Below are 14,012 nucleotides of genomic sequence, written 5' to 3' on the forward strand. Positions count from 1 at the left end.
GTATTCCAGCAAGCTTATTAAGTTAGCTTATTAATTTACATACGTATTCAGTTTTTGGTATCTATGACTGAAGCTGAGTTGTGCCAAAATCAGCCATTTCTTTACTGCAAAGTTTGAACATGCAATTCTTTTCAGCAGATGGAAATACAAATTAAGACTGTCTTAGAATTGAGCACCTGGGACCTCAATGAGGTCAAAATGAACGACCTATACGAATTTATAAAAACCAAGAGGTGAGACATCCACCCCCTCGAACCACCCCAGGCGATAGCGCGAAAGTGATATTAGAACGTGTCAAAAATGGAGTGAAGAACTAAGAATTGTGTTATTAAAAGACAAGCGACAGCAAAAATCAGAACGAGTCAAAAAGAAAGTGAAGAAGAAAGACCTGTTACGGTAAAAGAACAATGCCACCACAATCTTATGACCCAAACATTGTGGCATTGCGCCACAAAATGTGGCGTAATGCCCAGCAAAAACCTACAAAGATGACATAAACTGCGCAATTGTTAATTACAAGTCGTTGTGACCCTTCAACGTTCTATGTGCTCCCTGGGGAGGCCTCTATTTTCCCGAGAAAGGACTAGCGAACAAAAGTGACCCATTTGGAGATAGCTACATACAACGAGAAACAATATATACAAGCCTACTATATGCCGGGTTTCGGGGCCTGGCTTCGACGTCAGTTATATAGTGTTAACTGGTATACAAATTTAATGAGCCATTTGTATTTTTCCCAGTGTGGTTGTATCGAGCCTATGGTGAGTCCATGACAACACCGAGAGACTAACATACTAGGTGGGTAGAAGATAAGCAACAATGAGAATCAATATATACAAGCCTGCCGCGTGGCTATGCCGGGGCCCGACCTCGAAATCGGCTACATATTTTTTTTTTCTTAAAATTGGCACAGTGACATTCCTGGTGACAGAAACGATCTTAATTAGGTCAAAACTTTGTGGAAGAATTCCTATTTTTCCCAGGGTGGTTGTAACAAACCTGTGGTGATGTCATGGCATCAAGAAGGGCATCACATTATCTGCGGTTAGAAGATAAGCGACAACGTGGATCAATATACACAAACGTGCCGCGTAGCTATGCCGGGCCTAGCCTCGAAATTGGCTACGTAGTTTTTTTTTAACTGGTACATTTTAGTCACACTGTTAGATAACAAGCGACAATGAGAATCCATATACAAAAGCATGCCGCCTAGCCATGCTGTGGCCCAGCAGCAAAGCCGCCGGGCTTCCGGCAACATCTCTTTAAGCAAATAACAACTGCGTATGTATTTTAATTTTTTTTTTGTTTAAAGCAGTTCCACATTCTTTTTTTTGAAGATTGACATCCTGAGATTTTCTGGCTTAAAAAAACATCTAGATAGGTCAAGAGTTTGAGAAAATTCATTAAAAGCTTTAATTTTTGAAAAATATTCATATTAATGACGTCATATTTATCAGCACATTTCAAGAGCATACATACGTCATATTTGCCTCAGTAATGGTTGTACCGTTTTTATTGTCTACGATGCAGGCTAGGTTTAAGTATGCAAGTGCGGAATTATTATTAATTTCGTTTCCTTCTCTCTTATAAAATAGAAGGAAGCTGAACCGATCGATAAATTTGCAAAGTTTGAGGAAATGAGACTAAATATAAGTCTCCAAAAAGTGACACAAAACCTAAGAATGAAATTTTGAATATATCACTCTATGATGGTTCAGTGCCTCATTAGCGGTGACAGGAAAAAAAAAACGGAGAAAAGAAAAAATAAATAAGGAGACAAATCACTGCTTCCGTTGCAAAAATTAATCTCCCTTGTAAACAAGACAAGGAACTGTGATTCTCCTATGCGAGATTTAGGCTATATAGATTCTAGTAGCACAACTTTTGTTTCAATTCGACGCCGTTTTAGTAGGGTTCTAGGCTGTGTTTCAAAATTTCCGTAGATTTGTTTTCGCAATAAACTTTTACCATTAAAATTAATTGAAATAATAGTTACCATACCTGAATCACCTTCAAATGCCGATCCCTCCTCACTTGATAGTTGTTTGTCAAAACGCGTTTTCGATTTTTAGTTACTATAGGCTAGAGTTCGTTCTTAAGTATGTTGCCCCTAAGTGGCCATCCCTGATTTTAGAGGAGGATCATGCACATCTGTGTTGGCCTCAGGAGACTTGGTGCTGTGGTGAGCTATTAGTAGTATATATATATATATATATATATATATATATATATATATATATATATATATATATATATATATATATATATATATATATATATATAATATATATATATATATATATATATATATATATATATATATATATATATATATATACTAGCTGTTTGGGTGGCGCTTCGCGCCACCCCAACACCTAGTTGGTGGGGCGCTTCGCGCCCCCCCAAGCCCCCCCCGCGCGCGTGAGTTGTTACGCGCCATTGTAGTTGTGTCCCACCTGTGAATATAGATAGATTTATATATGTGTTTCAAACTACGTAAAAATTGCGAGTATACAACATTCTTGGCTTTCCCATTGTCTGTGCATATACAAAGCCGTATGTACTAATAATGACGTCATATGCAAACGCTCTTTTTACAAACTAACAAACATGCATACACACAACTCGTTTTTATATAGATAGATAGATACAATACAAATTAACTGCGTAAAACTTGCGAATATACAACATTCTTCGCTGTCCAATTGTCGCTGCATATAAATAGATTGTCAGGTTTACCGACCCTCGAACATGCAACGTACAATTGTCCATGGGAAAATCAATCAGTATTAAGATCTATACCAAATTTTTCTAATGATTGACCTTGAGCTTTGTTAATGGTGATTGCAAATGCTAATCGAATTGGGAATTGCAATCTTTTAAATTGAAAAGGCAGATCCGTTGGAATCATGGGAATGCGAGGAATAAGAACAGCCTCACCCTCAAAAGGCCCTGTCAAGATTGTGGCCTCTATTAGGTTTTCCATTGTTTTTTTTTACGGCAAGTCACGTGCCATTGCAAAGCTTTGGTGGGTTGATATTTCTTAAAAGTATTATTGGTACGCCTATTTTTAGTTGTAGCACGTGTGGTGGAAACCCTGAAGGATCTATGGAATTTAAAAATTCAGATGGATAATTAACCGCTTCATTTGGTTCCAAAACTGTGTCGACTGACTTGTAAAGGACTGCCTGGTCTCGAATCTTGGTCAAAACAATATTGTTGATTTCTTGGACGTCTATATTTTTGGGTGCGAGAATCGCTCTTTCACTTAGCCATTTATTATTTTTATAATTTTTTAGAATATTCAGAAATACTTTTTCAATCAATTCATTTCTGGACGTCACTAAATTACAGAAATCAGCAGGTAGTTGCATACGTCCTGAAATTGAGTCTACTGGGAGCTTTCCGTTTCCAATTGCCAGCAATTGATCTGAAAATGTTTGACCAGAGTCGTCGTTTTGCAATCGGACACGCATATTTGTAGTTAATTTTAATGTTTTTACGCGTGCCCATAAATTAGAATTTTTCAGGCAAGCATTCATTTCGTCTGCAGGAGTTGATCTAGGTATTATAGGTAATGTTTGCCTGAAATCTCCCGCAAGCAATATTAATGTGCTGCCAAAGGGTTCCGACTTCCCTCGCAAATCTTTCAAGCATTGATCCAGAGCCTCGAGCGATTTTTTGTGTGCCATTGTGCACTCATCCCAAATAATAAGTTTGCATTGCTGCAATACTTTACCCATCCCAGATGATTTGGAAATATTGCACGTGGGAGCTTCTATAGAATGCTTGCTCTGATTCCTTGGCACGCTTTCTTTTCTTACTTTCTCTATCAGCAGCAACCCTGATTTCTTGCTGTTCTTGTGATTCCTCGGCACGCCTTCTTTTTTCACTTTCTCTTTTAGCAGCAAGTCTGGTTTCATGGTGCTCTGGTAGTTCCTCGGCACGCCTTCTTTTTTCACTTTCTCTTTTAGCAGCAAGTCTGCTTTCGCGTTGCTCTGGTAGTTCCTCAGCACGCTTTCTGTTCTTTCTTTCTCTATCAGCCTCAAGCCTGTTTCCTTGCTGTTCTTTTGATTCCTCGGCACGCTTTCTTTTCTGACTTTCTCTATCAGCAGCAAGTTTTTTGGCATAGACTCTTTGAGCATCTTCCTCGGCTGATGCCATTGTAAGTTCATCAGTCATTTTAAAGTTAAACCGTAATAGATTTCTACGTGAACGCATGTCTTAAATATCTTTAATGACGTCACCGTCGTAACAAAAATGACGACAACTAACTTCATGACGTCAGTCAACACACAAACATGACGTCACCTGACAGACACATCCACAAACAACTTATTTATATATATATATATATATATACTAGCTGTTGGGGTGGCGCTTTACGCTTTGCGAGCGTAAGTCGTTACGCGCCATATTAGTTACGTGCCATTGTAGTTGTGTCCCTGTGTACCACCTGTGTATATAGATAGATTTATATATGTGTTTCAAACTACGTAAAAATTGCGAATATACAACATTCTTGGCTTTCCCATTGTCTGTCCATATACAAAGCCGTATGTACTAATAATGACGTCATATGCAAACGCTCTTTTTACAAACAAACAAACATGCATACACACAACTCGTTTTTATATAAATAGATAGATAGATAGATACAATACAAATTAACTGCGTAAAACTTGCGAATATACAACATTCTTCGCTGTCCAATTGTCGCTGCATATAAATAAATTGTCAGGTTTACCGACCCTCGAACATGCAACGTACAATTGTCCATGGGAAAAACAATCAGTATTGAGGTCTATACCACATTTTTCTAATGATTGACCTTGAGCTTTGTTAATGGTGATTGCAAATGCTAATCGAATTGGGAATTGCAATCTTTTAAATTGAAAAGGCAGATCCGTTGGAATCATGGGAATGCGAGGAATAAGAACAGCCTCACCCTCAAAAGGCCCTGTCAAGATTGTGGCCTCTATTAGGTTTTCCATTATTTTTTTTACGGCAAGTCGCGTGCCATTGCAAAGCTTTGGTGGGTTGATATTTCTTAAAAGTATTATTGGTACGCCTATTTTTAGTTGTAGCACGTGTGGTGGAAACCCTGAAAGATCTATGGAATTTAAAAATTCAGATGGATAATTAACCGCTTCATTTGGTTCCAAAACTGTGTCGACTGACTTGTAAAGGACTACCTGGTCTCGAATCTTGGTCAAAACAATATTGTTGATTTCGTGGACGTCTATGTTTTTGGGTGCGAGAATCGCTCTTTCACTTAGCCATTCATTATTTTTATAATTTTTTAGAATATTCGGAAATACTTTTTCAATCAATTCATTTTTGGACGTCACTAAATTACAGAAATCAGCAGGTAGTTGTATACGTCCTGAAATTGAGTCTATCGTATCATAAATGTTTTTTTGTTCCGACGTTAACTTGGAAATATTATTTTGTACATACGACAATAGATCACTCGTACTGTAACTTTGTTCACGATCCAATTCTACACATGTCGAAACAGCAGCGATACGGTTAGGTGAAGGCATTCCCAAATCCTGAAGAGGTTTGTTTGCCATACGTACGCACAAATCTTCTATAATAACTAAAGTGTAGTTATAAATTTCTGATGTAAAATCAAAAGTCATATCTGACGTCTCTAACTGTTTTCGATGGAGTATATCTTCGGACATTTTTGACTTATATTTTTCCCATAACTCTGTAGGAGCTGATGGAGAGCAAGTTGTTAAAATGATGCCAAACAATGCACGAATTTGACTTGGGGTTGACGTTTCGCACGCGTCATTGATGCAGTTATCCCAGTGTTGGTCATTCTCCAATAAATTCAGAGCTTGGCATGCACTACGGTAAGTGTCATGTATAGTACCGTTTACAGTTCTCAAATACTCAAAGGATGTCGGACTGGGTACATTCACCAAAAGCAGGCGTAGAAAGAAGCATTCATGTTGATTGGGGTGAACGGTGTAGAGTCTTCCTATCGTGGTATCTTTGAAGATGGTAGGTTGGCCGTCGACTGACTTACCCTGTTTTCGACGTTCAAATACTTTATATTTAGTATTCCACGTGTAATACGAAGGCACTTCAGTATTCAGCATTTTTTTTGCAAAGCGAAAAAAAGCTGTTAATTTTGTATCCGGTGGATTCAGGGCTCTTTGTTGCACGTTGGTTTCCGAGAAATAAACACGTTGACCATTCTGTAAATGTACCGCTAAGTGAACAACAGCTGGACTACGTTCATGTATCGGAAATGAAAGAATTCGCCAAACAGCTTCATTACTGCTTATGTATCTTCCAGCCTGATATTGCACGATTTCGTCGAAATCTTTGATTTCGGGCTGCAAGCCAAAAACTGCCATGTCACTGCCTTTGTTGACGTATTTACATATGTATTTGATTGCCTTTACGGAGTTACAGTATTCAACGTTTATGTGTGCATTAAATGTTTTTGATAATAATGGGGAATATGGAACAACCCACTGGTTATCTACTTCGATGGTGGTACCGTTGCCATTGTAGGTTCTTCAGTCATTTTACAATTAGAAATTTCTCTTTCAACGGTCTTCTTACAATTAAAAATTTGTCTTTGAACGATATTCTTAAATACCTGTGTCCTGGTCGTCATTTATATTCCCTGTGTTCCGGTCGTCATTTGTGTCCCGGTATCCCAGTCTGTAATTTCTCTTTGAGTGTCCCGGTCGTTATTTATATTCCCTCTGTCCCGGTCGTCATTTGTGTCCCGGTCTGTAATTTCTCTTTGAGTGTTTTTTCTTTTTAGTATTTTTTAGTTTTTTCTTTTTTCAGTTTTCTTTTTCTTCTTTATTTTTCAGCTTCACTATGAAATACATATCGCCGAACCTTTGTTTTTTTAACTAAAATCTGGTAGGCATTGATGACCTTATCCAAGTCAAAATCCCAAACCCAATCATCATCGCTATCATTTTCAGTTTTGATATGTTTTGACTCTCGCTGTCCAGGTGGATCTTCATCTAACTGCGCGGTTTTGCGTTCTTTAGCCTCAAGCCTGTTTCCTTGCTGTTCTTTTGATTCCTCGGCCCGCTTTCTTTTCTGACTTTCTCTATCAGCAGCAAGTTTTTTGGCATAGACTCTTTGAGCATCTTCATCGGCTTTTGCCATTGTAAGTTCATCAGTCATTGTAAACTTAAACATTAATAGATTTCTACGTGAACATATGTCTTAAATATCTTGAATGACGTCACCGTCAAAGCAAAAATGACGACAACTAATTTCATGACGTCAGTCAACACAGAAACATGACGTCACCTGACAGACAGACAGACACACAGACAGACAACTTATTTTTATATATATATATATATATATATATATATATATATATATATATATATATATATATATATATATATATATATATATATGCTGTGTTGGTCTCAGGCGGCTAGGTGCTGCAATGAGATGGTGGCAGCACTAGTATTGAATTACCACAGACCACTTTTTCGATTACTATCAATCCACATTTGAAAAACTGTCAAAACGACCATTTCTCAAAATTCGTAAAAAAGACCAAAGAATGAACAATATAAATAGTCATTTATTTTCAACGTTCGAACATCTTAAACACAAGAGAAGAAAACAATGAAAAAATTAAATACACAGACCTAAAACGAAGAAATTTGGTAAAAAAAAAAGAGAAAAAGAAAGAAAAACGCTAATTTACGAAAGAAAAAGTGACTCCAGAATATCCGAGAACTTTCCATGCTTCCGAGAAAAATAGAATTAAAAAGTATACAAATTATAAACTACAAAGGAGTTATTCGGAAAAGATGGACCCTATATAGACAAATAAAAGAATGGGGGCTATTCGTAAATGATTTATATAGTGTAATCAAATAGCATATACTAGGTTGCAATAACTTATTTTAGACAATCTTTTCTCGACTTTGGTATAAAAAACGAGTTCCCCCCCCCCCAAAGCGCTTTCATATTTAAAAACTACAATTTAACTGCACTTATCTCGCCAAAAAATGAGGAAACCGTTCAAAAGAAAATCGTATGTGAAAATTATGAAAACGAGACAAAGCAGTCTGATAGCACAGTAGGGGTGAAACAGATGTATACAAGATTTGGAGAAAATCCCCCCCCAGAGAAAAAATAGGGTTGAAAGATAATAAAAAAAACTTTTGTATTTTGAAAGAAAAACAGTTACTATCACACAAGTTATTAAGTTTTCTGTTCATTTTACTAAGTTTATATTATTTCACATCATATAATCGTTTGCCACTTTATGGTAGAAATTTGTCATAAGAAGAATAAGACAGAAGTCAAAACCTTTACCACTATGTGGGACAGGGAAGGATGGGATAGATCTTTGTGTTTAAAGGTGATTAGAATAGTGATGTCAACTCAAAAAAATAAATGGAAGAAAGGCAATTCTTTTCCAACGACAATACCAAAAGAAGGTATTTCTAAAAATATAGGCCGGTGGGGGAGGGTAATGAATCACACCATCTAAGCCCCATCCTCAGTTGGCACCTCCGACGATAAGGTCGCGTTTAAGGACGCTAGGTAACCCATTTTTTTTTTGGCAGTCTAGAGGGGGGGAACGAAAAGCAATACATCCTCAAAGGTGGTTGGAGAGGGTCCCAAGAAAATACTTAAATGTGTGCGTTGTTTATTTTATTTATAAAATGAAAATGTGTCAGCCCATTTTTTTTCGTACCGTTCAAAATGCCTTCTCTCTTTAAAATACCCAAACCAACTTAATATAAATAAAATAAATTGTAATATCAATGCTCTTCGGGGTGGTCGACTGCTTAGAATAATATGGTAGTTATTACTAATAACGTAATTACGTTTTGTGACTAATAATGGATGAAAACAAGGTAATTAATAAAGATTTATTAAACTGGGTGATATTAAAAGGAAGTTTGAAACTAGCTTTGGAAGAAAATTACGGTAATGTCGATAATAAACAATTATTGGTTACATATCAACAGTTATTAAGATAATTAGGGCTCAACACACATGGCACAGACAAGTTCTCTGAAGAACAAAATAATAACTTTATGAGAAATAGTAAGTTATGAAGACACTAAAAATATAAAATGATGAATATTAATTATTAGGTGATCAAACCTTCAAATATAAACCCGAAATTAAATGTTCTCATTTAGACTTGGCAAGTCAAAATACCAAGTAACCGTAACAGGAGTGCCGTCATTATATTTTCTTTAGAAGAGGGAAGAGGGTTGCCGGGATGATTTTTGTTTTTGCCAGATTTTAAACTGGAGTCTTTCTTATTTTAATATCTTTACACATTTTTTAAACTTCTTGTTCCCCAGGGAGGAGGGTGCCCGGGTCCCTCTGGCGGCGCAAATTAAGGATAGGTAGCAATGACTTTAAAGATTCACTGAAGACATTTTGGATTTATTACAGCAATATGTCATTAAGCGGCCCGTTGATATATATTTACATCATACCTTTGATAAATTGAAAATAAGGAGGTATTTACTCTTTTAAAGTAATGAACATTTCTCTCCTTAGACAGCGGCACTTATAAAGTGACCGCCTTAACCAACATACGAAAATGCGCATAATTTAAGATTAAAATAAATTCAAGTGGCAAAATGTTATACTGAAAACTTGATAAACCAACTTTGCTTATTATTCCAAATAGTTCCTAATATGATTCTACTTCCAATGATTCAATTTAGTGAGTATGTCAGCGCCATTGAAAAAAAAAATCTTTTCTACATAATTCTGAAGTTAAATGTTCTCGTTTAGACTTTGCTCAAAGGACACAGAAGCAAAATCTGACGTTTGCCAAAGAGGTTTCTCCATCATCCACCAGCAGAAAAACCTTGTAATTGGGGTGGAGTTTCAGCTCTCTCCTGTTTTGGAGCAGAGTTAAGAAATGTTTTTCTTGTCACCAAAACTGAGGTGACAGAATACCATAGTGTAAAGCCAATAAAAAACGTTAAATCATCATTCCAAGCTCTTAACATATTTTACCGAGGGGACAGATATATAATCAATGTCTGGGAGGGGGAGGGTACCAGAAAGATTTAGCTCCTCCATCGGTATTTTCGCCCCTCTAACCACATAATTGGTGTACTTTTCAACCTTCTGGGGGGGGACACGTGCCCCTAAAACCATCAATATCTTCAGTGACCCGTTTAAGCCTCCAAGAGTTTTTTTAGCCATGAGAAAATACCAAAACGCTCTAGGAAAAACTACAGCTGTAGGAGTTATAGCTTCAGTTCAGACTCAGATGAGGATTATGACAAAAGAAAATAACAAATTTTCATTCAAGTAATGAAGAAAAAAAAAAAAATGTAAGGACAGTTTCAATAGTTTAAAACAATATCATTAAGGTAATCAATTCTAAATTAAGCAATCTTATGAATTAGCCTTCTTAGGAAGTATCTAATTTTTCTTTTAAATTGGACTTTCTTTTCTTTCTTAAAACGGCACGTGATTGGCTGTCACGGTTGTCGAGAGGTATCACAAAAACCTTTCAGGTTAAATTCTCAGAGGGGATCATAAGCATACACATAGACAAATTTGTTCTTTTCAGGCAAGTCGAAGGGCTGATGGAGGGGGGGGGGCACCCAACCAGTCCCCTATCAGCTATTTTGCGATTGTCTGCTCCTTACAATTTATGTCTGAATGCCAGTCACCTCATGAGTATGAATCATATCTGATCTGACTCATATCTGTATGACTCATATCTAAACCCGTCCTTAAAACACATATATAAGTTTATCAAATTTCAATAAAGGCTTAAGAGAGAGAAGGGGGGTTAAAGACGGCAGTCATCCAAGATTTAGCAAGCTATATCAACAATTATAAACTTTCAACATATAAAATTGAAAACAAAAAAGATGTACAAGGGTTTTAGAGATTTCACATATTGACAAAACATAGTTATTGTTTTTATGATAATAATGAAAAATTGTGTTTTTTGGTTTTGCATGGCTGATAAATGCCTGATATTTCAATACTAAAAAAAATAATCGACTTAACAGCATCGTCAAACTCTATCATTGAAAAAAAAAAAAAAAAAACAAACAAAAAAAACACTCCTACCCCCCCCCCCCCCCCTCCCCATTTGACGTGGAGAACCTCTAAGGTGACAATACCAGAGCGAAAACACCCTTCATAGATTCGGCAGTTAATGGACCCTTTCTTAATTAAGGCTTTTATTTTTGTTTTGAATTGTTTATACTTTTTTAATTTAATACATTTACATTTTTAATATTAGAAAAAATACTTATTAATATTATTTATAATATTAATTTTTAATAATACGAGAAAAAGAATGATAAGACTGGTACTTAGAGAATTGTGCTTATTTTTAGCCAGAATTTCGTTTTTTTATTATTAGAAATTCAGAATGGGGGGGGGGGGGTAAATGAGTCCCTCCCCCTTGAAATTTCTGTCCCACTCGTAAAAACATAACAAAAATGTATATAAACAACTTTTTGCTACGTTTTTACGTTTTTTGTACCCCCCCCACCAGAATAAAAGAAAACATTTTAATCTTAAAATATATAAAATTATCTAGTATTTCAACTTGGGCATGAATATACCATTTTCTACGCTCTCTCCAGGACAAAGTGCATATGACGAAGGCAAATATATATTTTGGGTTCTTTTATATCGTTCGTTAAATTTAACTTTTCATTAATGAAAGTATTTTCTACAATACCTTATTATTATTATTATTATTATACATACTACACAGAATTGCACAATCATGCATAAGATAAAAAATGTAATTATATATTATTATAATACTTTTAATTCCAATGCTTTAACGTCGTCTCTACTGAACAAGTTATTTAGAGCTTGATCTTTTAATACTTCAATTTAAAGTCTCAAATTAGATTGAGAATTTCAGGATAACTACGATTTCGCGGTAGGCAAACACAAGTTGCACTCTCAGAACTTAAATTATTATTTGTTCTCTATATCCCCCTTCTTTTAATTTTTGGTTTATCCATGCCTGAAAACTGTAATTTCCTAAGGATTTCCTATTAGTTATTTCAATATTATAAAGTTTTTAAGGTAGTTCCATATTTTCGTCAGTGTTGCTACCGTTAATCATGAAAAGAAATAAGCAAGACTAGTTTGTTAAATTTGACAACGTTGTTCGCACGTAAAAATTCCAACATCAACATTTGGTTGATTCCCGAACACAACAGCACCTTAAAACACTAGCAGATCCAGGGATGAACTCCCCCCCCCACAAAAGGAAAGCAACACCTTCTTAAGCTATTAGGTGCCAGACATTTTTACCTTATATTTCACCACGTCTCTTTTCTTTAAATTTGGTCTCCGTAACTACCAAAAACCAAATAACTGCACATACAGTTATTTTTTTTATTACATATTTATTAAGGTTTATATACATTTTTAAAGATTTATTTGGTTATATAAGTTACCAGTTTAATATTTTGATCCAATTTCATTTTTCAGTGTCCTTGGTGCTTTACTATGATTAAAAAAACAGCCCCGAGAGCGTAGGAGAACTTTGGGGGAGGATAAAGAAGGGATTGCAAATGACTCCAAACGCTACGGCACTTTTCAAAAAAAATTGCTTTGAAATTTCAAACTCATAGTGATAGCATGAAGAAGAATCTGTTCAGCTTCCAAATAATAAACCCCTATCCAGTGGCATTCATTCAAGAAAATATTGGGAGCGGGCAGTGAATTTTTTAAACATTGGGAGAGGGGCAGTGAATTTTTTAGATATAGGGGAGGTACAATTTTTTCCGGCCTTTTCAATGAAAATAGCAACAAATGCATTTTAAAAGAAAATAACAAAAACGTGCTTTCAAATATAGGGAAGGGGGCGAAAATCTAGAGGGAGCAAATGCCCTCCTCCCCAAATTGACACCCTACTCCTAGCTCCTTCCTGAATTACAAAACCTTACAGACTAAAACCAGAGGGGGATAAGATATGGCTACTCACTTTGATATTTGGCGGGATCCAAACAATATTTCAGGGAGGAACTATTTCTCAAATAAGGGCCTTGTAGCAAAATCTAGGAAAATTTCGCTGCGATTTTTATCGCCATGCATACAGTTCCCTCTCTGCTTATGTGAAGAGGGAGTTAGGAAGATATACTTAATTACTCCCACTAGATACTTGTAACTATCATAAAGTCTGAATAACGGATCCTCCAAACAAATAAAGAACGCCATCTATCCATCTTGAGACTTAAAAATCGGCTGAAGTAATTCAAAATTTGTTAGGTAATTTTTTCGGAAAACAAAGACAAATACTTCTCCATACTACTGATTAAACCCCGTTTCATTCTATTTTATTTTTCTAAATTGGGTCATGTCTTCTTTTCTAACCCAAAGAAACATTTGGAGAACAGAGCTTTTTAAATCAACAATAGTTTTGCCATTTCTAGGATACATAAAATCTCCCTTTAATAAGCAAAAGAAAAATAATGACAGCCTAACCACTTAATGTACCAAGGAAATTAAAATAAAAATATTTATTGTACCAATTAGGTCTATTCATTTCTGAAAACCACGATTTTTCTTTTGGTTGTTTCAAAATTGTAAACTTTTTTGAGCAGTATCACATTTCCGTCAGTGTTGCCACGTTGAACCGGGAAAATAAATAAGCAAACTAATTAGTTAAATTTGGCAACACTTTTCCCCCTTAAAAACATAAATGTTGACAATCTGTAAATTCACAAAGGCAACTACACCTTCAAAGGAAGTACACACCTTTTTAAGCATTTTGGTGATCTCTTTGTGCTGATTTTTCATCCGATTTTTTAGGGGGGGGGGGCACTAAGCTACCAACAAAAACTGCATAGCGGCATATGGATGTCTTTTTCATTAGAAATTACATTTCCAAATTTTTGGAAATCGGGATTAAATTCCAAAGTAATATGGCTATAAAATTTCCACTCTGAGGCTTCAGTTCACAAAAATAAAGAGGAGGGCACAATGTTTAAAAAAAAAAAACAACAATGTTTTCAAAAATCTAG

Source organism: Artemia franciscana, chromosome 21, assembly GCF_032884065.1.
Source record: "Artemia franciscana chromosome 21, ASM3288406v1, whole genome shotgun sequence".
Classification (NCBI taxonomy): domain Eukaryota; kingdom Metazoa; phylum Arthropoda; class Branchiopoda; order Anostraca; family Artemiidae; genus Artemia; species Artemia franciscana.